The sequence below is a fragment of the Desmodus rotundus genome, chromosome 7 (assembly GCF_022682495.2).
Source record: "Desmodus rotundus isolate HL8 chromosome 7, HLdesRot8A.1, whole genome shotgun sequence".
Taxonomy (NCBI): Eukaryota; Metazoa; Chordata; class Mammalia; order Chiroptera; family Phyllostomidae; genus Desmodus; species Desmodus rotundus.
This window is the reverse complement of record NC_071393.1, coordinates 109,384,607-109,408,870: the sequence shown is the minus strand read 5'-3', so window position 1 is coordinate 109,408,870 and position 24,264 is coordinate 109,384,607. Positions and strand designations below refer to the sequence as shown.

The 24,264-nt window shown below is 45.3% G+C and overlaps 1 long non-coding RNA gene across 1 annotated transcript; it reads right to left on the bottom strand.

The window, feature by feature from the left end:
- Positions 1-185: 185 nt before the first annotated feature.
- On the bottom strand, positions 186-21,974 carry LOC128781409 (uncharacterized). Its single transcript, XR_008427390.1, has 4 exons — positions 21,863-21,974; positions 19,897-19,980; positions 5,458-5,559; positions 186-454 (listed from the first exon to the last, which is right to left on the bottom strand). It is a non-coding gene; the product is annotated as an uncharacterized lncRNA (long non-coding RNA).
- Between the last annotated feature and the right edge of the window lie 2,290 nt (positions 21,975-24,264).

Genomic DNA, 24,264 nt, shown 5'->3' with positions numbered 1-24,264 from the left:
CATGGCTTTACGCAGATTTCCTGAACCAAAAGTCAGGAACAAGTTTAAAAACCTCGTTTGTGAAGGTAAGATTTTCAACTTGGCCTCACGTCAGTCAGGGCAAATGGGCTGAGAAAAGCAGCCAGTCATTCGGAGGCACCGGGGTGGGGGGGGTCTCTCTGATGGGAGAAAACTACCTGCAAGGCTTGCTTGGGAGCCCGCTCCATCTCCAGGGCAAAGTGGCACAGAGGGCGCAGCTCAGGGGACAACTACCTTTTTGAGATGAGCAAGGAGGCCTCCTCCGATGCTCGGGGCCCAGGGAAACCTTGGTTCACTTCTGCAGGGGTCCATCTCCCCCCATGGGGTGCTGCGGTGTCAGCTCCCTCATCTCAGGCAGTGGTCTGGGTTCTGGGAAACCTGGAGTAAGTGACTTCACTCTTCCAGATCCGAACTGTAAAAAGTTCTACTTCCTGAACTGTAAAATAAGAAGATTCGATGAGATGAATCGCTTTCAATTGTTTTTAACTATGGAAAGAACTTTACTAAAACAAAATCTTACCCATATAAGTTCATATTGGAAATAAACAAGTGAACATATCTCTGGCCTAGCTTAGGGCTGAGGGCAACCAAGGACTCTCAGCAGATCCCCTCAGCTGAAACTCGGTGAGAACTGCCAAATTTGATTATGTCAGTCTAGGACCTTTGTGCAGGGAAGTGTTCAACAACAGGCCTGGGGGAGAGGGTGCTGATTTATGGTGTTGGCTGATGACTATGGTGTAAGGACCACTGTGGCTACACTCAAGCTACCGATTTCCCATCACTTAATACAGAGTTGGGCAAGCTGTAGCTTACCGATCATGCAGTAATTATGACGTAATGAGTTTTGAGTATTTATCACCTGTTTTATTGCAATTTATTTCATTGTAAGTTTATGCCATTCACTTTTTTTTTCTCTGAATGGCTGTATGTATCAATTGGCTTGCAAAATTCCAGCAAATTTAACAATCAATTCCTACAGGTTGGTATGAGCCAACACCAGGATACCACTATGTAGGATCTTTGTAGAGCCAACTTTCTAAATGTTTATACTAAAGAAGAAACCATTTGAAGCTGGGACAGGATAACCTAGGGATTTTGGAAGGATGCGCAGGAGGGGAAGACAAACAAACATGGTTTTCAGTGTAATATGCAGCACAGAGCACAGAACTAAAAAAATAGGCAGACAGCCAGTAATTATGTAATGACTCATCCTGCAGTTGGTAGGCACTGCAATCTGAGTTACCTTTTCAATCAGTGATGGGCTGGGTATATACCCTTCCAACCACATTCTGTCATCCAGCCTTCCACGGGTCAGGGAGTATCAACGGTAGCAAGAGGTATTAGCGATGCACTAAGTTAGTGGAGTCTTCTTACAGAGCCTACCACAGCGACTTTACCTAGTGACCCAAGCTGATCACAGGTGACTACTCAAGCATGCCAAAAGGCCTACATGTGTTCTACCTACACCTCCAGGCAGCCTTAATCACACTGAGGTATGATCTTATTGTGTCTCATCTCCTCCTGGTTACTATCTCCCTGCCGGTAGAATCAGTCTTTCATTCATATTTTTATCCTTCCATTCTTCCCTGAGTCTTTGAAAATAGCATAGGTGGGATGTAAGGGCGATCTGGCTGTGACATCTGTCAGCCCCATTGATCGCCAGGGTTGAAAACAGCAGAGGTGTTTAATAGTCAGATAGTTAAGATGATAGATTCTGAACCAGATTCCTTGAGACCAGAAATTTTAGTCTCGTCACTTACTGGCTTTGTGACCTTCAGTAAGCAGCTTAACTTCTCTGGATCTCAATTTCATTCTCTATAAAATGTGGACGATAATAGTACCTACTTCATGGCATTATTGGGAGGATTAAAAGAGTTTCATACATTTACAGCACTTAGAACAATACCTGGCACATAGAATGTGCTATTTAAATGTTAGCTGTGATTAGATTATTATTATATATGATATATATGTATTATTATTATGTGTTAGACAAACTATTGCAGGTGAACAAATGCATGGGAAAGAAGGGAGTGAATGGATGTGCAAAGAAATTCTTCTGGAAAACAAACACCAATTATAATATTGACACAATACAATAATAGCAGTAACCTTGGTTAGCATTTATTGGATATTTAAAAATATTTTACAGGCATTATCTCATTAACTCTTCATAAAAAGCTTAATAGGCAAGAACTACCATTAGCTGGATTACACAGATAAGAAAAACAGGCCTATGGAGTTTTATCCCAAGATCACATAGTTAATGACTCAGATACAGGTCTTTTTGACTCCAGAGGTTGAGCTCTTAACCACTAGTGTCTATTGCTATATCAATGGCCCCATCAGCCAGCTCCAGCCCACATGCTTTCTCTCCTCTGCACTGCATCCCCATTTCTCCATCTCTTCCCCTATCCCTTCAGGTCCATCCAAGATTTGCTTCCTTTCTGAAGACCTCCCAGACTGTTTCCGTAAGTATGATGCTCCCAGCATTTCTACCTATGGTATGCCCCTCGCTCTCTCCTGCCTGTGGCTATGTTATTATGTTAGACTACTCTTGTTCACAGAAGTAGCTGTATGGAGATTTTGCAAGACCCAGGTTAAATCTGTGCTCAGGCTAAGACAGCAGGGATTGGCTGCCCCAAACCCCATGATGCAGCCAATCCCTGCTGAAAGCTGCCCTGAATATCCATCAGAGTTCCCCAGAAACCACCCTCTGGGGCTATCCCTAGTATGGGGCATTGTAAAATGTGGACAACAGGAAGTTCAGCTCAATAGAACCAAGCCCTGCTCTAACCAAGAACCCTTGACTTCCCTTAGTCACCTGGGCTTGCTGATGCAGAAAGAAGGGTGGGGAGCTGAAGTCAGCTAAGAAACATTCAAGCTATTTCTGCAGAAGAGATAATACATCCTCTACTGCCTGCTCATGGGCGCTGGACTCCTTAAGATCATCTACAGAGCAACTCCCAAGCCAACAAAGCAAATGTAGTACAAGGCACAAAGAATCTGAGGGGGCGGGAAGTTAAAAGGAGTACTCTGAATGCAGTAGAACCCTTCAGGGAAACTTTCCAGGAGGTACTGAGTAGCTTTTATAAAAGTTTAAAATAGATTTTTTTCAGTACAAATGCAATACATGCCCATGACAAACAAATCGGAAAACACAGACGAGCAAAGAAAGAAAAAACGTTTTAAACCACCTACAAATCTCGCCCACCCAAAGACAACTTCTGTTAATACTCTCAACACCTTGACAACCAGATTTTGCAGGATGCAATGTGCAGAACTGGAGCACAGGTTGTGTGTGTGTGTGTGTGTGTGTGTGTGTGTGTGTCTGTATGTGTCTGTTTGGCAGAGGGGTAGAGAGAGGGGAGGCCATCTAGGCATTTTAGTCGATGCTGGGAAGTAAGTGATAAGAAGTCTAGTTCACAGGATTGGGAAGAGCTAGAGGAAATCCCGAAGATCTCAGACCAGGCAGAGATCTGAAGCAGGCAGGAGTACCAAGGAGTCCAGCTGGACAGTGACACAATTAAAACAACCACAACGGCAATAATAGTTACCACTTATTAAGTGCTGACCATGTGTAAGATACTGTGCTAAGCATTTAACATTCCATCATCTTATTTAATCCTCACAGCCACAATGAAGTAGGCATCTGCAGCCCATTTGATAGAGGCTAAAGGTTTTGCCCAGGCTCGCCAACCCAGCGCACTGATGTTTCTCACAATGCGTGCGTGCCATAGGCCACCTGTGTCAGAATGTCCTGCGGTGACTGTTAGACTGGTCTGAGACAATAGGAATCAAAAACCCTTGGATCTGCTTGCTCCACCATTTGATTGCAGGTCATCTCCAGGCTGAAATGCTTCAAGTCAGAAAGTCATAAATGAGTATGCCCAGTAGATACCTGTAAACTGGGAAATGCCCAGGTCTGACTTCTTGACACAGAGAGATCTGATCAGATCTTTGTGGAGGAATAGGGAAGGGCCTTAGGAGGAGGTGGGCCATAGGAGGAGGTAGCCCAAGGTAACCCTAAACAGTTTAGGCAGGATTGGCTGAAAAGCTAATGGGCTATGGGCCAGAAGACTTAACCAGAAGGAAGGCAGAGACTGGCTCTCTTGCTCTTCCTCAAGGATGCCTGGGTAATCGTGCTATAGCTGCCTGCGTTTCCCAAAGTATGGTATTCTAAATGGGAGAAGGAACTCTGGGAACAGCTTAGGATCAGGCTGGCCTGGCATAGGGTGGCAGGGTTATTTTTCTTCAGGTGTTCCAGAGGGGATGGGCTCTGAGGCAGAAGTCTGCGATTCTTCTAAATTGTGCAGCCTTTGTATTTTATGTTGCTTTAGTTTGTAAACTAACCTTAGAAATAAGACATTAGAAACTAACTGGGGGTGGAGGGGCAGGGATGATAGGAGAACCCAAGAGTTAAAGATTTTAGCCTTAGCTGATAGGCTCAAGTGATTAAAGCTGGAACTCAAGAGTTAAAAAGATTTTGGCCTTAGTTGATAGGTTTAAGTCACTAGTGCATGTGGAAAGCTGTTGTTCCAAAATTGTGTAGCTTTTGAATAAAGACTCCTTTCCTTTTTCACCAAACCTCTGCCTCCCGAATTTTGCCTAGAGGGTGGCGGCAGGCAGCAGGGCCTCACTGGCTGTTTGGAAGTGTTCACCATCCCACTCTCTCCCCAAATGCTCAACTGGTGAAGGAGTCTGAGAGCAGCCTGTAAAGCGGGCTTTACTTGTCCTTAAGTTAGTCATCCCATAGCCTATCAGCCTGGGGAGAGCCCTCAGCAGGGGGGGCGTGGCCTCCAAGGCAGCAACAAGGTTGTGCAGATCAATCATTCACAGTCACCTGAGGGGATACTCAGGATCGGGGGCAGGATCAGGACTAGGAGGTCAGGGTGATAAGAAAGGGCTGGGAGTAAAAAATCTCTGTATCCAAGGGTCCCCTTATAATTTCACTTGCTCTTAACCAAGTCTCCTAGCCTCTCCAGAACCTTATATGTGAAATTAGGGAGTTGGCCTTAATGATCTCAAAGGTCCTTTCAGCTATTGTGGGAAGATACTATCTAACTCCCAGCTGCACATTCTTCTGCTGTTGTTATTACCTCTGAGGTAAATTCACCAGCTGGCCTTTGCTGGGAAGACCAGGAGCTGCTCCAGGCCTGGGTGGGATACCAGCACCTCCCTACACGTTATCTACTCAAAAACCTTTCTCCTACATTATCTCATTTGGTCCTTCCCACTCCCTGTGATTTTAATATTTACAGTCAACCCATGCGTGCCCTCAAGGCAGAGCCAGAGAGAATGCTTGTGGGAAAGAAAATGTTCCTGTAAGAACACCCAGGAAAGGAAAAAAACAGCCAAGTCCCCAGGCTCTCAATTCCAGGCTGAGAAGCAGTTGCTCAAATTACCAGGAAAGTTTCCCAGTTGATGCTCAGGACCCACCTACTTTCTCTTTTTGCAACTCTCATTGGTTGTCTGGCTGCCAGTCAGCATAGAGCCAGTCCTCCTATTGGGCTGAGTTCTCCCATTTCACCTCTAAGGTACCTGTAACAAGATAATTGAGATATTAATTTATTTGATATAATTTTCCATTGCCTTCTCTTTCCAAGCAGGCACTGCTAGTCAGGCTTTTTGTTTTTTCTTGCCTTCAGATTTCTTGCAGAACAGAAAGCAGAAGCTTCTGAAAGCTAATAAATAGATTTCCCTGTCTTTGATAAAAGCCCTGGCTCATTGATGAAATGGTACAGAGACCCAGAGAGAAAGAGGCGGGAGGTCTTTGATGGGCAAAGAAAGAGAAAGCAGAGTACTCAGAAACCAGAGGTAGAAAAGTATTGAGTACTCTGATGAAAACAACTCTGATGATGAGAACATAACACATTCCAGGGAACTAGATAAGGACCAGATCTCAGAGGACACAGAGTCCCAGGCGCTGGGTTTCCACCCTCAGCAAAGATTCCTTGGCTCCACTAATGACTCAAACAGCAAAATCACCAAACTGAAAGAGACCTGTGAGGCATCAGAGGAAAACTCAGTGTGGACTCTTGGCTGCTGAGTGGCTAGAACGCTGCTACAATTTGCCCCGTTAAGCACAATTTTACAGGGGTTGAGCCCCCAGAATGACAGATTAATTATCTGCACACTGAACAGGATTAAGAGCTCAGAGTCAAGTTTACTTTGACTAAAGGGAACAAAGCAGAGGAATACAATCGTCCTAATTCAGCTGGGTTGTAAAGTAGGAGCCACACCTGACGCTATTGTCCTGGCATCACCAGCCTGTAAAGATACCAGTTACATCCCCCTAATACCTCTAAGCTCCTGCCAGCTAATGTGGCAATTCCAGTTTCATGGCCTTTTGGTTAGGGTGTTTAGCCACAAGTAATAGAAAATCTACATAAGGAAGATTCCAACAGGTAAGGAAATACCGTATCTCACTCATGGGAATTCCAGAAGTAGTGCATTCCAGGTGTAGTACAATAAGCAGTTCAAGGTGTCAGGAACCCAGGTTGTCCGCATCTCTGCTTTGCCATCCTTAAGATGTTGGCTTTGCCCACCAGCTGGCTCCCTTTGTGGTTATAAGACAAATAGCATCCAGAGGAAGAAAAGGTTGTTCTTCCCGTGTCTCCTTCTTAGAAGCACAGAGACATTTTTTCAAAAGTTCCCTGTAGAATTCCTTCCATGTCTCATTGGCTAGAATTGGGTGCATGCCTATTCTTAAACCAATCTCTAGCAAGGGAATGGGATCACCAGAGCTGGCTTGAAGGGAGGCTGAAAAGTCAACCGCAAAGCATACCGACAAGGTACTTTCCACCTCCCAGACACAGCCTTGCTCACTGTGAGGTCACACAGACACCACCCCTCCCACGGTGGAGTTGGGTCCTCCTTCACTTACCTTAAACGCTTTCTCAGGGGCCCTAGCCTTCTTCTGCTACCTAAAAGGCTCTCAGACTTACCAATTGCTGAATCCTAAATGCAAATGCTGCTCAAGCTTTCTTTCCCAGGAGACCCTTCAGCAGAAAGAGCTCCTTAGAGGAACATGTGCCTTGGAAGAGGGGAGATCCATATTCCTTATACCAGACAAAGCTAACATCAACTCTTGCCTACCCAAAACCTCCATTGTGTGGTTGCTTCCAGCTTGTGCCTCAGACCTCATCCTACCCTCTGCCGCCAGGGGAATTAAGTTGGGCCACCAGCAAACCATGCTACATAAGCTATGGGAGCCACATTGGAAAAAGACTAGTTGTGCTACTTTTGTCTGAGGCTGTAACCATGGCATTAAAATTTCCCCTTCAGATTATTCAGTGTGTCAGTATTAACCCCATTTTACATCAGTGTAAACTCACATGTTTAAGATCACTCACCTAGTTAGTTAATTAAGTAACAGAGTCAGAAACATTCTTGTACAAGTTTCTTGTGGACATACGTTTTTATTTCTCTTGGATAAGTGCCTAACATTTTAATTGCTGGTTCACAGAGGTGTGCACGTCTACTATGAGAAACTGCCAAACTGGTTTCCAAAATAGTGTCTGTATGCAGTGGCTGCACATCCTCATCGACATCTGGTTTTGTCAACATTTTAATTTTAAGTATTATCCCACTGGGACCCTCTAAGAAACTCTTTGAAACACACCTCGGGAGGGTCTCTGAGGGTTACAGAGAGCGATTTACAAAACCCGGTGCTAAGGCACACGTTATCCTCCAGCTGCGTTCAAAAGATCAGAGAGCACCATTGTATTTTTTAGTCAAAAGCCTTTTCCGTAGATAGATATAAATTAGCATAGAAAAACAAATGAAAGAAGATACACCAAAAGGTCAACAGTGATTATGTCTGAGGAATGAAATTTTGAGTGTTTTTTTTTTCATTTTGTGCTGTTTTCTAGAGTTTCTAAAATTTTAAATAATGAACACGTGCTACCTTTATAATAAGAAGAACGATGCCCTATTTTTGTGCACCCCTCCCGTTTGCTGACATTTTCACTGTGCCTTAGAACAAATAGAGAGGCCGTAATGTAACTGTTGCTGATGATAAGCTCACCTGAGCGATGGCCAAATTCTACCCCTACTCAACAGAAAAACAGGCCTATCGAGTTCCAACACCCTCCCTTCCCTCCTTTCCCCAAACAAAAGGTTATTTGAAGAGTGTCCTTGTTCTCTAAGTCAATGACATCAGCCCCCCAAAAGCATTTCTCTCAAAAGCTTTTCAGGATGTTCGATAAAACCAAATCTCCCAACAGAGCGTGAGTCAAGGAGCCAGGAAAAGGGGAGACCGGGCTGGGTTCCACACTGGCGTCAGCGTGGATTGGGCACTGGATTCCTGCGTGTTCTCTCTCGTTCAGCACGGGCTTCGCGCAGAGGAGAGGACAGCCTTTGTGCCAACGGAACTCACAGCTAGCTGCTGCCCAGCTCCTACTTCCCCTTAAAAAGTAACAAAACAGCCTGCTCCTCAGAATCCAGACCAACAACTCTGGAGACATTAGCATAATCTGGCAAGCAGCCTGATGGCTAATAGATAACAGATTATCCAGGAAATAATTAGAAGCCTGCGCCCACACGGATCAGTTGCAAACACTGACCTCTGTCATTCAGGATATGACCCTGAAAGTAAAGAACTCTTTCTTTTTTTCTTTCACTTTCAGGGGTTGGGAAAACGTCAGGCCTCTCTCCCGTCTTCTATCCCGTGACAAGTTCACAAGTGTTGAGTCTCCAATGGGCTCCTAAGCCCTCCAAAGCACAGAGTCAGGGAGACCCAGCAGGATCTCTCCCATGAGCCCCTGGGATGGGTGAGGAGGGTATCAATCCATCAGGTGCCTTCCTTAAAGTAGGAGGTCAACTCCAGTATGCTTTTTCTTTTTCTTTTTCTTTTTCTTTTTCTTTTCTTTTCTTTTTTTTTTTTTTTTACCATTTCCTGCCTGTGTCTGCAATCTTTTTACCCTCCTTGTCCCCCCTCCCCCATCTTTGGATGGGGCTGGAAGGCATTCAGAGAAGACCTCCCTGATATGTGCCACTTGGGCACGGGAATCAATTTGAGCTGAAGGCAATTCAGACTCAGAGGGCTCAGGAGAAACTTTGATCTCTCCCCCGAAGGATTTAAATTAGGGGCCTTGCCCATAATGAGTTATCGTCAGAAATAACTTTTTATGGCCTATCTCTTTGGCAGAGCAAACTTCTAACTACTGAACATTTGCTCTTCTTATTGTCCTGGGAATGACCTTCCTCCCCTCTGAAGCCCTGAGGTGCCTTACCTCATTCTTAGCTCAGAAGGCCTTAGATACCTCATTTCCCCCTTGTGTCTCTGAACTTCTCGTGTATGTGGGGTTCCCATGCATACTAATGTAATTAAATTTGGTCATTTTTCTCTAGTAATCTATCTTACATCTATTTAATTGTTAGACCAGTTGATGTAACCTAGAAGGGTAGAGGAAAGATTCTTCCTCCTCTACAGGCTTCTTTTTTCTCATAAAATCAATAGCAGTAACAGTAGTTACCATGTTTTAAGCACTTACGTGTGCTGGACTGTGCTAAGTACTTTATGTGCGTTGCCTAATTTAACCCTTTAACCCTTCCCAACATACTGTGTCATTATCCCCATTTTACAGATGAGGAAAAAAAGGACTCAAGATTACATAACATACCCAAGGTTATTTAAGGAAAAAAAGGCAGAAACAACAAAGATTCTGAGATCAAATCCCTGTCTGTCAGATTCCAAAGACCCGTCCTTTGTCACTTATGTGAAAAGTGCTTGGATCGTGCTAGGCACGAGGGAAGCTATCAATAAATGCAAGTTATTATTAATACTTAACGAATTCTACTAGTGCCCAATAGCTAGATTTACCAAGAAGCCACTATTTCAGTTAGTATAATTTACATTTTTCTGCCAAAGCCAAGTCCTGTAGCTTTTTCTGTCTTAGCTTGAGTCTTCCTCAAAAGAAGACTGTTTTCCTTCGAGTTACAAATAGTTGATTGGGGTGGTGATTCCAGAAAGCTCAGTGAGAGAATGGGGAAAGTGAGACAGGGAAGGGAGGCAAGTCAATAAAGGGTGTCAGGGAGCAGGTTACCACAGAGTAGGAGCAGCGGGAGTCAGTCCCACAGGGACCCTCTGAGAAATCATATGGCACACACCTCAGAATGGTCCCCCATGGGTAAGGGTTGCTCCTAGGCACTCACTTCCTGCCCACCTCAGGGGCCAGAGCCTACCCAAAGGCAGCAAGAAGCAGGAACTATTGGTACATTGGGGAACGATTGGCAGGTGACCTGGGATAGGCCAAGGATGTATGGGTGGGGCTTCACCCCACCTGCCGGCTGCACAGTGATCTCCCACTGCTGCTAACGTATACTCTAGGTGGAATGTTTTCTCAGAAACACTTACCAAACAGCCCTATTGCTTGCTCTGGATATGGTTTTAAAGAGCAGTTACCTCTTTGAACTGGGAGTGCCTGCTTAGAACTGTCTTTAGAAATTCGAATCAAGCCTCCCTTACAGTATCCGTACTCATGATAATCCCGTGCATGTCTGTGCATTGTGTCTTCCAGTTTGCAAAATTACAAAATAGTTTTGCACATATGAGCTCATCCAGTCCTTGTGGTAAACCAGTGAGGTGGATGATAGTCCTCCGGAGCAATCCTGGAGTTTGTGATCCTTCCATGTGGGATTGGAAACAGCTGAGTGATTTCAGTTGTGATGATACTGAGGCAGTTTTGCAGCATCTCTTCTCTATCTGAACTGTCCCTAATGGACCTAAAAAGACCACTTGACTCAGGTTTGGAAGCTTTAAGGACATTGAGGCTGCCCTAGCCGGGTGGCTCAGTTGGTTGGAGCTTCATCCCGTACACCAAAAGGTTGTGAGTTTGATTCCCAGTCAGGGTATGTACCTAGGTTGGAGGTTTGATTCCCTGTCAGCACACAGGTTGGTTGTGGGCCAGGCCCCAGATTAGGGGCATGCAAGAGGCAACCAATCGATGTTTCTCTCACACATGGTTGTTTTTCTCCCTCTCTTTCTTCCTCCCTTCTCCTCTTTCTAAAAATAAATAAAATCTTTAAAAGAAATAAAACAAAACAGAAGCTTCTGCTAAGGCCCAAATACACTAGAGATCACATTCCAAAGAGAGGTACCAGACCCTGGTGTGGGCTTAGAAGAAAGGAAGGCAGAGAAAACCAGTCTCGTGGTTCTCAAACCACAGTGACAATGGTCAGTAATTTGGAGATGAGAAAAGGGGATTTCTGGACAGTTTCTGGTGTGCTCTGAGTCCGCACCGCCCACGGGGGAGAGAAGGGAGTGTAGGGGCCTTGTCACAAGCTTCAGAAAAGAGAATTCAGCTTGTCCATTGAGAGAGCTTAATATGTGTCCCTTCCCAGTGGCTTAGGAGACACAGTGTTCAGGTGTCCGGCCCTAAAATTCTAAAGGACAAGTGATGGGCTGATTATGGCTTTGATTTTGGATTAATGAGAAGGTCAAGGGGAGGTAGCTAGGACAGCTTGTGCCCCCCAAATTTGTCACAACAGGGCATATGTGAATGTGTGGCCAGATGTGGGCCTCTCCTGAGAAAGGGTGGGCAGAGAAAGGATTGAGATTCAAAACCAGTACCCACACTTTGGGGTAATGGTAGTAATGGGCTTTTCACCATGTGTCCGTTGCTGTTTTATTGCTTTTGTGTTTCTGTTTGTTTCTTTTTTTTTTTTTTTTTTTTGAGAGGAAGAGGACACGCGTTGACCTGACAGGCACTCACATGAAAGGTGATATGTTAGAGATAGTTCCACTCAGCAAGCGTGCAGGGTTTAAATTGGTTATCACACATTTGTGTCTTTTCACCACACAGCCGAAATAAGAGAACTAAAGGATGTTTCAGTTTTAGAAGAATAACAGCTGATGTTTACGGAGCACTGTTCGTTCATGTGCAGGCGCTGCTCTAGGTCCTTCACGTGCATGAAGTGGTCTAAGCCCACGGAAATCTGATGCCAAGGTGCTGTGACTGCCTTGACCTTGGAGGTGGAGTCCATGAGGCACAGAGACTACGCAGTGTGCTCAAGGTCCCACAGGCAGGTTGTGGGCCTGACCCCCGGCGGTGTGGCTCCAGCGCCCTCCTCTTTACTACACTGCACAGCCTCTCTCAGCGTAAGGGAGGGACAGGAGCCAAACAAAAGTGAATACTCCTAGACATTGTCTGTGGCCAGAAGGAAATGTTGGGTTGGCTAGAAGTAATGATATGCTGGTAAACTGGTCCCCTCCACCCCCAAATAGCCCTGGCTTATAACATTGGCCAGTTTCCTTGGTGTAAGGGTGGGAAGCTTCAACTTCAAAGTAAGAAGTTATGAGACTGAGCATTTCAGTTATTAAATTTATACTTTGTGATCTGAAGTGACCAGAGGATTATTGGGATTACTGAGTGTGACCAGAAATGCATGGGACTTGTCTTCAATTTTATCTGGGACAGGGAAGAGCTTGCTCCCTTGAATAAATTAGAATGGACAGTAGGAGACCACTCCATGAGTCATGTTTACTCAGCCTGCTGGCCATTTGTATTCCCAACACCAGCAGATCTCCTAGTGCCCAGGGAAAGAGTGGGCTGTGGTTCATGAGCTGGACTCTGGTTCGGAATCCCAGAAGACTTCACTGGAGAGGTGACACCAACGACATAAGTAGGCCAGGGCCCACAGCCACTGTGCAGTCATGGTCAAGGGGTCTGCACTGCTGCCCACGCAGCTTAGAAGCCGAGATTGAAAACGGTGAGAGCCACCACTGCTCTCACTGCTGCAAGACCACGGGGACGGATGGCTGCTACTGCCTAACCAATGGGAGTCCCCAACTAGGCTTAAAAATGCACTCCATGCGCCCCAGGCTCAGTGAGGAGTCCCTTCGGATGAATGCATTGGGTAAGGGCTGTTAATGTTACAGCAAACAAAACGTTTTAGAACTTCTGAACTTGTTGTCTCTCAGCTCCAAACCTACCTTCTGTACCCAGCCTTGTGAAGCTGGAGCTGGGACCCTGCAAAACACATTCGGGCTTTGCCCACCAGCTCCATGTCAGCTCTTCCCAGGGGAAGCACTGGAGGAGACAGCAAAGGCTGCAGGAGAAGAGCCAGGACTCGTTCCTTCCCTTCTGCTTCCCTTGGGTTTCTTTTTCTTAAACAGGTCACCTGGTCTCACCTCTTCACCCTGGCAGGGGCAGTGCCTTCTTGTGACAGCATCTGCACCCAGTTCTCAGTTTTTCCAACACTTGCAGTACCAGCTCCATCACACTCCCCCCTCCCAGGATACCCCAGGTACCTGAGGGGTCCCTCGCCACCCCAGAGATGCCACTCACTGGGTGGTGCCTCCTCCTCAAAGTCTGACTTTCAGATTTCTAAGTTTTATTAATTCCCACCTCTTCCCAAACATAGTTGACAATTTCATACTTAGTGAACAGTTATTTTATTACCTTCTCTGTTCAAATAACTGATGCTGTTTCTGTCTCCTGGCTGGTGCCTGATACACCTCTTAACGAAAAATGGAGAAGTAGAGTATCTCAGGGGACTGGTTGGGGCAAAGAATCAGTGAGGGCTCTGGGGGAATTTTTTAGAATGGTTTCTTAATCTTTTTTGAATCATGGAGCCCTCTCAGGGGCAGATGAAAACAATGAGCTGCCTCTGTAGAAACTGTGAGTACCGGCACAACCCTCAGTTCCAACCCTCACACACAATCTTCCACCCAGTTGTAGTGGGTGGTAGACCCCAATGCCCCGGTGAATAATTCCTGCGGAAGAACGCTGGCCAGGTTGAGTCTCCACCTTGGAAAAAAATCTGATTGGCTCTCAGAGGCTGTTGCCTAAGCCTAAGAAAAGTACAACAAAAGGACTGTCAGTGCTGGGTTGCCAAGGAGCTGCCCTAGATTCTCAAACTCCCTGAATTTGAGATAAATATCCTGACCGTGGACCTGCCAACCTCGCTGGATTTGTAGTTGCTTTTAATCTGAGGCCTTAAACATGTATCTTTTTCAGCAACAACTATTTTACTCATGGGAGCCCAGCCAACAAGAATGAGGCATTCTAAGACAGAGCCCCGTTTTGGGTACTCTCCACCCTAGAAGCCCCTGGCTGACCCAGCTGGCTGACCTGGCCAAGTCCCAGCTCCTCTCTACCCCTTCAGCAGCCACTGGAGTGTAGCCCTCCAGGAGAGAAAGGTGAGTCGCCATCTCCTGGTTGGCACTATTATTGCATGCCAATTGTCTAGAAGGCAATTCTAAGTGAGGCTAAGAACTTTTGTTTTACCTGCGAGACAGTTATCTGGATGTGTTTTGTGGAGGATTATGCTGAGACCATAGAAGGGAGAATGCAGAGTTTGGGAAAAGTTATTACCTCTGGCCTCGGTTTTTCATCTTGAAGGCAAGACCTGCTGGTATCTCAATGCTGAGAGGCCCCTCATTGGTTTTCCCTTCTCCACGAACTGCCCTGCTGAGCTTTCCACATTAGAAGGCAGAGAGTGGAGCAGAATTCTTCCCCAAATCACTCACAGTTAGACAGCCACCACACACACACCTCTACGGAGCTGTCTTGTGTATGTTCGCTCAGTCGAATGTTGATCTTCTAAGTTATTTAAACTGTTTTTCTGTTCATTAAAAAAGGCTTTATTATTTTAGTCATCATTCATTCTGCAAGATAATTCATTTATTTAAAAAGTCTTTACTGAGTGCCTACTCTATGGCAGTTACTTTTGAGGCACTAGAAATATAGCAATCAATAGAACAGACACAAATATTTCACTCACAGGGCTTCTTATCCAGAGGGACAGAAACAATAAATAAAGTGTGGGTTGTGTCAGCTGTAAAGGATGTAGGCCAAGGCCATTTGTGTGTGTGTGTGTGTGTGTGTTGTTTTGCTTTGCTTTGCTTTTTAAGACAGAAGAAATTGTTACTGGCGATGCTGGCAGCAAAACGGCACCAGCTGTCACCAGTGAAGTTGGACCTGGGTTCTTGGATTCAGCAAAGAAAGAATTCAGACCCAGGAACTCAAATTATAAGAAAGTTTTTTTAGAAAGTTACAGGGGTAGTAGAAGTGAGCCAGCTGAGCTGTGTAAGTTCAAGGAAAAAGTAATAGAAGCAAAGGACCCCTTGGCACTTAGGAGAGAGAAAGGGAAAGGAAATTTGCTTAGGGAGAAAAAGAGGAGGAAGGGAAAGGTGCGGGCCTCTCCCAGAAGGAGAGCAAGGCTGGGTCCTTTGTCTTGAAGGTTTTAAAATCTGGGAGTTTAGGGGAGGATCTCAGTAGAATAGTCATCAGCTTTATGCTGATGAACCAAAATGAGATTTATTCTCCTGACTTTATCTGTCCTTGGGTGTGGTTGGCCCAATGGCACTAATTGGCTTTCTGTTATCTATCTCCCTGAGTAGGGTGAATTTTTTTTTTTTTTAGTTGGAAATGTTGTATTGGGAATAGACTGGAATAATTTTTTAACTATATTTATAGTTGTTGCTTTTTTTAACCCACTAATCTGCAAGACTTGCTCAATAGTCCTCTCTGCAGAGCCCTTCCTGACCCTACCCCCTGCCCCAGGCAGTTGGGTGCTTCCCAGCACTGGGCACACACTTCTGTCACAAAGCTTATCCTCTAAGTTCTTCAAGGGCAAAGGGACTTCCCATTGTTTTCTTATTCTGAATAGAGTGATTTTAAGCTATTTACCCTCAAGTTGGGGCGGAGAAGCATAAATCACTTACCCTTTTAAATGTCCTTGGTTGGGGAAGATAGAATATTGCACAGAGGGCTATTACTAGATGGCTGTAAACTGCTTGACCATTTAACTACTGGTCTTGGTTTCCCTCTTCCGCTTGTCCTGGCTTACTAGGCTATCTCAAAGTTACACAGCGTGTTTGCCTGCTGATGGGAAATGACCCAGTAAGAGGGGGATAATGGTGATAAAAAAGAGAGGAGGGAGAATTGGTGGATCAATGCCCTTGAGTAGGTGAGAGGGGATGGATCTAGTACAAAAGTGGAAAGGAGGAGTCAAATATTTATGGAGCCCCTGCCCTGGCCGGGGGCTTGGTTGGCTGGAGTGTCACCCATGTACCAGAAAGGTTGTGGGTTCGACCCCTGGTCAGGGCACATACCTGGGTTGCGGGTTTGCTCTCCAGCTGGGGTGTGTACAGAAGGCAACTGTTTGATGTTCCTCTCTCCATAGATGCTTCTCTTTCTCTCTCTCCCTCCCTCTCTCTTTAAAAATTAAAACATGTCCTTTGGTGAGGATTTATGTTTATTTATTAAACTCCTGCCAGAGGTCAGAACCTGAGCTAGGTACTAAAGATGCAACAGCAAAGAAAACAGACAACATCTCTGTCTTCCTGGAGATTTCATTCTCATTAGGGCCGTGAACAATTAAAAAAACAAAACTAAACTAATGGATGGATCCGTGGAACCCAAGGATTGGATCGGGACAAGGGCAATGACGGAACACAATGGCCAAGAAAGTCCTCTTTGAAAAGTGACATTTAAGCTGAGCCCTAAAGCATGATAAAGAAATGTTCACATAAAGAGCCCGAGGGAAGAGGATTCCAAGCAGAAAGAGTAGGGAGTGCAAGACCCTGAGGGGGAAGAGCTTCGCCCATTTGTGCTCTTGTAGGAGGTAAGCCTGCCAGAGGGTAGTTATCAAGGACACTGAAGCATGAGATGAGGTTACAGAGGTTGGGTGTTGATGGCTTTTTTAAAACAGCCAATAAATTTTATGAACAAATTTGTAGATAACTCAACACTAGGGACGATAACTAACACTGTTAAATGACAATATTGGAATTTAAAACATTTTAATAGATGGCATATTAAATCTTGCACTTAGGTTTTAAAATATCAGTTGTAAGAAAGTAGTTGAGGGAGATCAAGTATACCACCAGTTCTCATGAAAGGGTCTTGGGTTTTGCAGAGAGCAGAGTCTAACAGAGGCCTGAGCACAAGCTCTTTCCTGGGCAATGAAAGGACCAGAAGTGAGGAAGTGGTGGAGCGAAGAGGAAAAAAGCATGAACCAATCAATACAGAACTATGTTATGGAGTTGGCTTGTCTACAGGCTATGGCTTGGCCAATCCCTGGAGACCATGGAGACGCTGTCTGAAAGGTATCTCAGCACCAACCAAAGTGGGGAGAAAGCAGCCAGCAGTTCTCCATCGCCACCCACACCACTGGGCAAAGGTTCTCCCCATGGACGTCTACGTTGCCCGTGCATGAGTACCAGGGACATTACTGCGGTGGCACCACACACAAAATCACTCAGGTACCTGAAGATGAAAGCAAGGAGCACAAAGTGGACCTGAGGTGGGTCATGGTCGGCACACCTGTCGGAACTGGCTGACACGGCACAGAACTGCACATAGCTGGAATAGGGACAGGTGAGGCCCAAACCTCTGAAGTAATTCACAAGAGGTGTGTTATACACACACATTGCCAAGGAAGGACAATTTCTCTCCCTTTAGCATTTTTCTCGGAGATACACCTGTGTCACTGAATCTCGTTGGCAATGCTTTCATGAAATTTGGGCCCTTGAGATAAAAAAAGAAAAAAGAGACCCCTGTTAGGGTGGTCTGTGGCGCGGGCTGTGAGTGTAGAGAGTAAAGTTTGTATTCACTCTCCAAGAAAGGAGAGGGGCATGGTGCAGAGGGATGCACCGGAATTGAGGGGTAGGGGCTTTGAGCTTTCATTGGATTACAATTGGATTAAGAAAGGGGAGGGTGCTGTTGTATGGCCCCTGGGCAGCTGGGGCCTTATAGCAAGAGGCTGCAGTTTGTTCCAATGTTGTCTTCTGCCTGTGGCTGTAGGGAGCGGTTAGTTATATTCTTGCTTTCCAGTAATTTCCAGTCCTGGGGACGAACTCAGAAGGGTAAAATGGGAGTCATGTTTAACAAGGTCACAGGCCTGCTCAGCAAATGGGGCTGACTTCATCCTTTCACCCCCCAAAATGCTATCCCAAAAGCCATAATAATCCTTACTTTAAAATCTCCCTATCTCAACAAGTGAATCTTTATTAAACAGTATGATTTCTGAATCGTCATAAAATGCTATACTTAATATAAACTATTTACTTCTGTTAAACCCAAGGCTATCACAGGCTGGGGGAGGGGAGTGAGGAGTGTGTGTGGGAAACCATTTACCATATTTTTCAGACTATAAGGTGCACCTAGGTTTTAGAGGAGGAAAATAGGAAAAAAAATTTTGAAGCAAAAAATGTGGTAAAATATTTAATAACATAAATAACCCTCCCACCCCCACCCCCAGTGAGCCAGGTAAGTTACACTCAGACTATAAGACGCACCTCCATTTTCCTCCCAAATGTGGGATGGGGGGAAGGAAGTACGTCTTATAGTCCAAAAAATATGGTATTTCATTTATCCCAGGCTAACCAAAGGCCTCAGATTTAAGATTTGACTCATTTCCAAATGAAGTTATATGTACAATCTCAGAGGCACATTGCAACAGCATTGAAAGTTGATGTTCTTCATAAAGTTAAAATGTGTCCCCATTACCAGATCAGACTGCCTGTAGTACATTATGAATTAATGTTTTTCAAAAGTTCTATAATTATCTTGTGAAAAACTCTGTGCCTTTGGTCTTAAATTATACCAATTCATTACATACAGTGTTTTTAAAAATATCACAACTTTTAAAATTGTTTTGACATTTCTATTTATTTTAACATACCAAAAACATTTTTTTAAAAAAAGAAATGGGCTCATGTATTTCTTGATCTCTGAAAGATCCTGGCTAATCCTTATCAATTCTGTGAAAGTACTGCTTCCAGAGATGCCACTTACCCCCATGCTGGGGGACTGATCAGGCCTTTACTGCACAGGGAAGAACCGAGGAAACTAGCTAGAGGGTGAGTGAGGAACCCTTGCTCCTTTTCCCAGCTCGGAAGGTGTTCGTAAATGTCACCGAGGCACTCTGGTATTGCACTGGTGATAGGTCTATGTTCATCTTTCAGAGGGTTAGGGGTCCCTTTAGATAATTGTTGCAGTGGGGAGCCAGTACTTCTTGATATATTCTGTTGAATCCCCAAAGGACTGTCTCAGGGCTTCTTCCACCTACTTATTCTCTAGGCTGCTTTAAATTAAAAACTCATAGCTTCATTCTCTCTTCAATAGAGTCCTGCCAGCTCTCCAATGGTGCCTTTGGGGGAGGCCCTATAAAAGTCTGGGGTCATTTATCTCCGTCCTGCAGGGACTAAGCTGTCTGGCTGCTGGCTGGGGCAAGGCATTGTTCACCTCCTTGGAGGGCTCTTGGTCCTCCTCTCCAGCCCTTCAGGTTCTATGTAAGGGTCACATGTATTACTTAAAGAGGCTAGCAAAGGCTTACAGAAATATCATCCAAGCCTGGGGACCCATACATAGAGCAATCCACATAACATTTGGGCCAAAATGCCTCTCCTTCAATAAGCAGGGACTCGGCCAGACCTCGGTTTTATCATCTCTGACACAACTGGTTGCCCTTGGCCTGCATGTGCTTGCACGATGTTTAAGATGACTTACTCCTGGGCTTACAGACAAGATGGTGGTGTAGGCAGGTATGGCTCGCCTCTTCACACAACCATATCAAAATTACAACTAAAATAAAGAACAGCCATCACTCAGAACTTTAAGAAATCGAGTCAAATTGAAGTCTGACAACTATGGAATTAAATAAACCACATCCATCCAGGCTGGTAGAGGGGCACAGACGTGGAACAGACAGGTCCTATACCCACATGAGGTACAAAAAATTTGAGAGGAATATCTTGGGAGCGAAGAGTCCCAGACCCATACCAGGCCCCCAGCCCAGGATTCCAGTGCCAGGAAGATAAGTCCTCACAACTTCTGGCTGCAAAATCCATCAGGGATTGAGTCAGTAGAAGAAAATTCTGGAGCCCCAAGCAGTTCCTCTTAAAGAACCCACACATGGACTCACCTAATCAGACTCACTCCCTCTGAGCTTCAGCACCAGGGTAGCAGCTTGAAAGGCACCAGTGGCATCAACACTCCAGAAAAAGAGCTGAACAAAATTGAGATAAGCAATCTATCAGATGCAGAGTTCAAAACACTGGTTATAAGGATGCTCAAGGAATTTAGTGAGGACCTCAACAGCATAAAAAAGATCCAGTCAGATATGAAGGATACACTGATTGAAATAAAAAACAATTTATAGGGAAACAACAGTGGCACAGATGAAGCTGAGAATCAAATCCATGATTTGGAACATAAGGAAGCAAAAAACAACCTCGCAGAACAATGAAAAGGAAAAAGAATTTTTTTAAAAAATAAGGATAGTATAAGCAGCTTCTGGGACAACTTCAAGAGGTCCAACATTAGCATCATACGGGTGCCAGAAGGAGAAGAGAAAGAGCAAGAAATTGGAAATCTATCTGAAAAAATAATGAAAGAAAACTTACTAATTTGGTGAAGGAAATAAACATGCAAGTCCAGGAAGCACAGAAAGTCCCAAACAAGATGGATGCAAAGAGGCCCACTTCAAAACATATCATTATTAAAATGCCAAAGATTAAAGATAAAGAGAGACTCTTAAAAGCATCAAGAGAAAAGCAGTTAGTTACCAGACAGTTGCCAGATTGGATGAGGGAGGGGGAGAATGGGAGAAGAGGTGAGGGGATTAAGAAGTACAAATAGGTAGTTACAGAATAGCCATGGGGATATAAAGTACAGTCTAGGAAATGGAGAAGCCAAAGAACTTACACACATGACCCATGAACATGAACAATGGTGGGGGGATTGCCTGAGGGAGTCAGGGGTGCTGGGTGGAAGAGGGCAAAGGGGGAAAATTCAGGACAACTCTAATAGCATAATCAATAAAATAAAAAAATAAAAATAACAACAAAAAGATGATTTATTCCTGATGTAAGCGTCCTCTCTTTCGGTGGCCCTGAAGCCTCTCTCATCATCCAGCAATGTATCTCCATGTAAACCTGTCCCCAGAGCCTAACCGTGTGGGTCAGAGAACAAAACAGGAGTGGGAGGAGCAGAAATGGTTCTAATAATCTGCTTCCCAGACAGGTGATGGTTGAACACCAAGATACAGAAAGTGATTTAGGGAAGATTCCCAACCCTGAAGGAGAGCCACAAGAAAAGCGAGAAGATGGTATCATTCTCCCTCCTCCCAGCACAGACCCTAATCTGTCCTGCTTTCAGGTTGGACTGGGACTCAGATCTCTCCATTGGAAACTGATTAAGACCCATTTAGCACTAGAATGGTCACCTCGCTGGGAACCCAAACAGGCAGGAAATTAGATCAAAATTGGGGCCTGGAGCAGTGGCAGCTAATTCTCTTCCCGTCATTCAAAGAAGCCCAGCCTGGCCAGTGGCACTGTCCCCACTCAGTGGGGCTCAGATATCCTGGGAAGTTCATAGAGATCCAGAGCAGAACGTAACAGTGCTCCTGGGTTCCAAGAACTGAGAAATAGACATGGACTCAGTGAAAAAAGAATGGGGATGGGATGCAAGGAAGAGCTCGCCAGACAAAAAGTTTACAGCCTCAACAGGTTTCAGTTCTTTTGCTGTCTATGGAACACACTGACCTACTTTTTTTTTCCAGTTCCTACTTTCAAGAAACAAGCACCTTACTGAGGAAATGAAGCATAGCCATAGAAGAGACTTACCAGGACCAACATCAGTCCTCTGACTTCATAGCCAAAGAGATGCAAGGGCAACAAGTTCAGGGAAAGAGAGAGCCTGGTGTCTGGAGCTGTAAGGGAAGCCTTCATGAGGAAGGGAGCTTGAATAATTTCTGGAAGGAAGGGGCAATTGGCCAGGGGGAAGGTAAAGAATTAACTTCATGGGCCCTGGCTGGTGTGGCTCAGTTGGCTGGAGCATAGTCCTGTAACCAAAGGGTTGTGGGTTCAATTCTCGGTTAGGGCACATACCTCATTTGAAGGTTCTGTCCTGGTCTGGGCATATACAGGAGGCAACCGATCAATGCTTCTCTCTCACATCAGTGTTTTCTCCCTCTCCCTTCACCTCTCCCTTCTTCTCCCTAAAAGCAATGAAAAAATGTCCTTGGATAAGGAAAGAAAGAAAGAAGGGAGGGAGGGAGGGAGGGAGGGAGGAAGGGAGGAAGGGAATTAACTTCATGGAACTCCATGGAAGTTCTTTCCATTAGGAGAGGGCAAGTTCAAACTTTGGATATGGTTCCCTACGTTATCTCCCTCAAGACAGAGAATTTCTTCTTGCCCTTTATATATTCCTTCAAGTAGTCTGTAAGGGCTCAGAGCACTCCAGAACCTGGTGGTAATTTGAATACTGTTATTACCACCACTAATAACTATAATAATGGCAATGACTCTCATTTAGTGAATGCTTTCTCTGCTCCAGGCACTGTGTTACATGCTTTACAAACATTTAATCTTTACAAATACCTTACCATGTAGGTACTGTTATTATCCCCACTTTATAGATGAGGAGACTAAGATGGGTAGATATTACTTGCCCTTGCACATAGTAATAGGCAGAGCCCAGACTGGACACCAAACACTCACTCCGGAGCTCACACATTTCACCACCATTTACGTTATCCCATGGTCCTTAAGTATAAGAGAACTAAAGGATGTTTCATATTTAGAAGAATAACAGCTGATGTTTGCGGAGCACTGTTTGTTCATGTGCAGGCGCCGCTCTAGGTCCTTCACGTGCATGAAGTGGTCTAAGCCCACGGAAATCCAATGACAAGGTGCTGTGACTGCCTCGACCTTGGAGGTGGACTCCACGAGGCACAGAGACTACACAGTGTGCTCAGTGTCCCACAGGCAGGTTGTGGGCCTGACCCCTGGCGGTGTGGCTCCAGCGCCCTCCTCTTTACTGCACTGCACAGCCTCTCTCAGCCTAAGGGAGGGACAGGAGCCAAGCAAACATTAGAGTTTCTAGTCATTGCCTAAGGACAGAAAAAAAAAATGTTGGGCTGAGCTAAAATCAGTGGTGCGCTGTTAAACTGCACTCCCCGCCAAAGCACCCTGGTTTATAACATTTGCCAGTTTCTTTGGTGTAAATACTTCCACCTTGGCCGATTTCAAGATATTAACTAGCTGATAAAATTCCTGAGTGTTTAACAATCGCCTCTCAGGAGTTGCTTGATTAGACAAGGGAAGCTTAGTTCAAGTCTCAACTTTTCTCTGAGACCCTCCCCAAGCCTCCCCACCCAGCCCTCACAGAGCACCCCTTTTCCTGACTTCTTGCACCAATTATAACATGCACCACTGACTACGCATTTCATTGTCCAACGTCTCAGGTCATTATCTCATTCAAGAGGGAACATCTTGTCTCTCAACAAGACCGCAAATAACCTCCAGTAAGGATATGTCTTACTTCTCAAGTCAAGAAAAATACCTGGTGCATTGGACTGAATAACTCCTCCAGCGTCCTTCCAGTTGGCACAAAGGCAGGCCCGCAGCATGCCTTCTAGAGGGCCGTGCTCCAGACTTCAAGGCAGGAGAGCTGGCCACACAGTTACCTTGGCTATCTGCTCCTTTCCATACAGCCTTCCTTAGTTGCCCTGCATCAATATTCTAATTCTCTTGCCCCTTCTAACTTGGCAAACATAAATCTACCAGCTTCCCACCACCTTCTTGATGGGACTGTCTAGCTCTTTACAGCCTATTCCCAGAGAACTCCCGGACCCTTTCCCAGGATGGTCACCTGGGCAAGAAGTGGCTTCCCCGGTACACTGTCCTAGAATGTGGTTGTGTAGCATCTACTGTCCTGAGGCCCTCAGTGCTTCCCCCACTAACTGCCCTCTCTGAGGAGGAAGCATCCATGCTGTAATCATTGTCTTGGGAGGCCTGGGGACTGACTGACACATCTGCTTGTTTTATTATTGGCCAGTGTAAGCTAAATCGGTCCAATCAATAAAGTCCATAGGTCTCCCCAGATGGCTCCTCCAGAAGTGAGACCCAGTAGCTTTCTCCTCAGTCGATTCAGACCCCTGCCTAAATAAAAAGCAATACTCACCTGAAGAAGCAGCTTGGTTTCCTTTTTAGATAATTTCTTAGTGTCCTTGTGCCTGTCACAACTTAAATCAATCTTGACAACTTCCAAGGAGAGATCCATTGCCTTTGGAGTGTCTCCATGCCACCACCTGCTCTCCCTGGCACACAACACTTAGAGTCCTGGACTAAGCAAGCAAGGTGAGGACTAAGACTTCTGCCTGTCCCAGGCCCAAGCACCAGGCCCTCCACCCAGCCCTGGCAGTCCGGACTTTCCCCTCCTTCTACTGTTCTCTTTCTCCTGTCACACTCTCCCAGGTCTCTCCTCACCCAAGACTCCCCACAAAGCC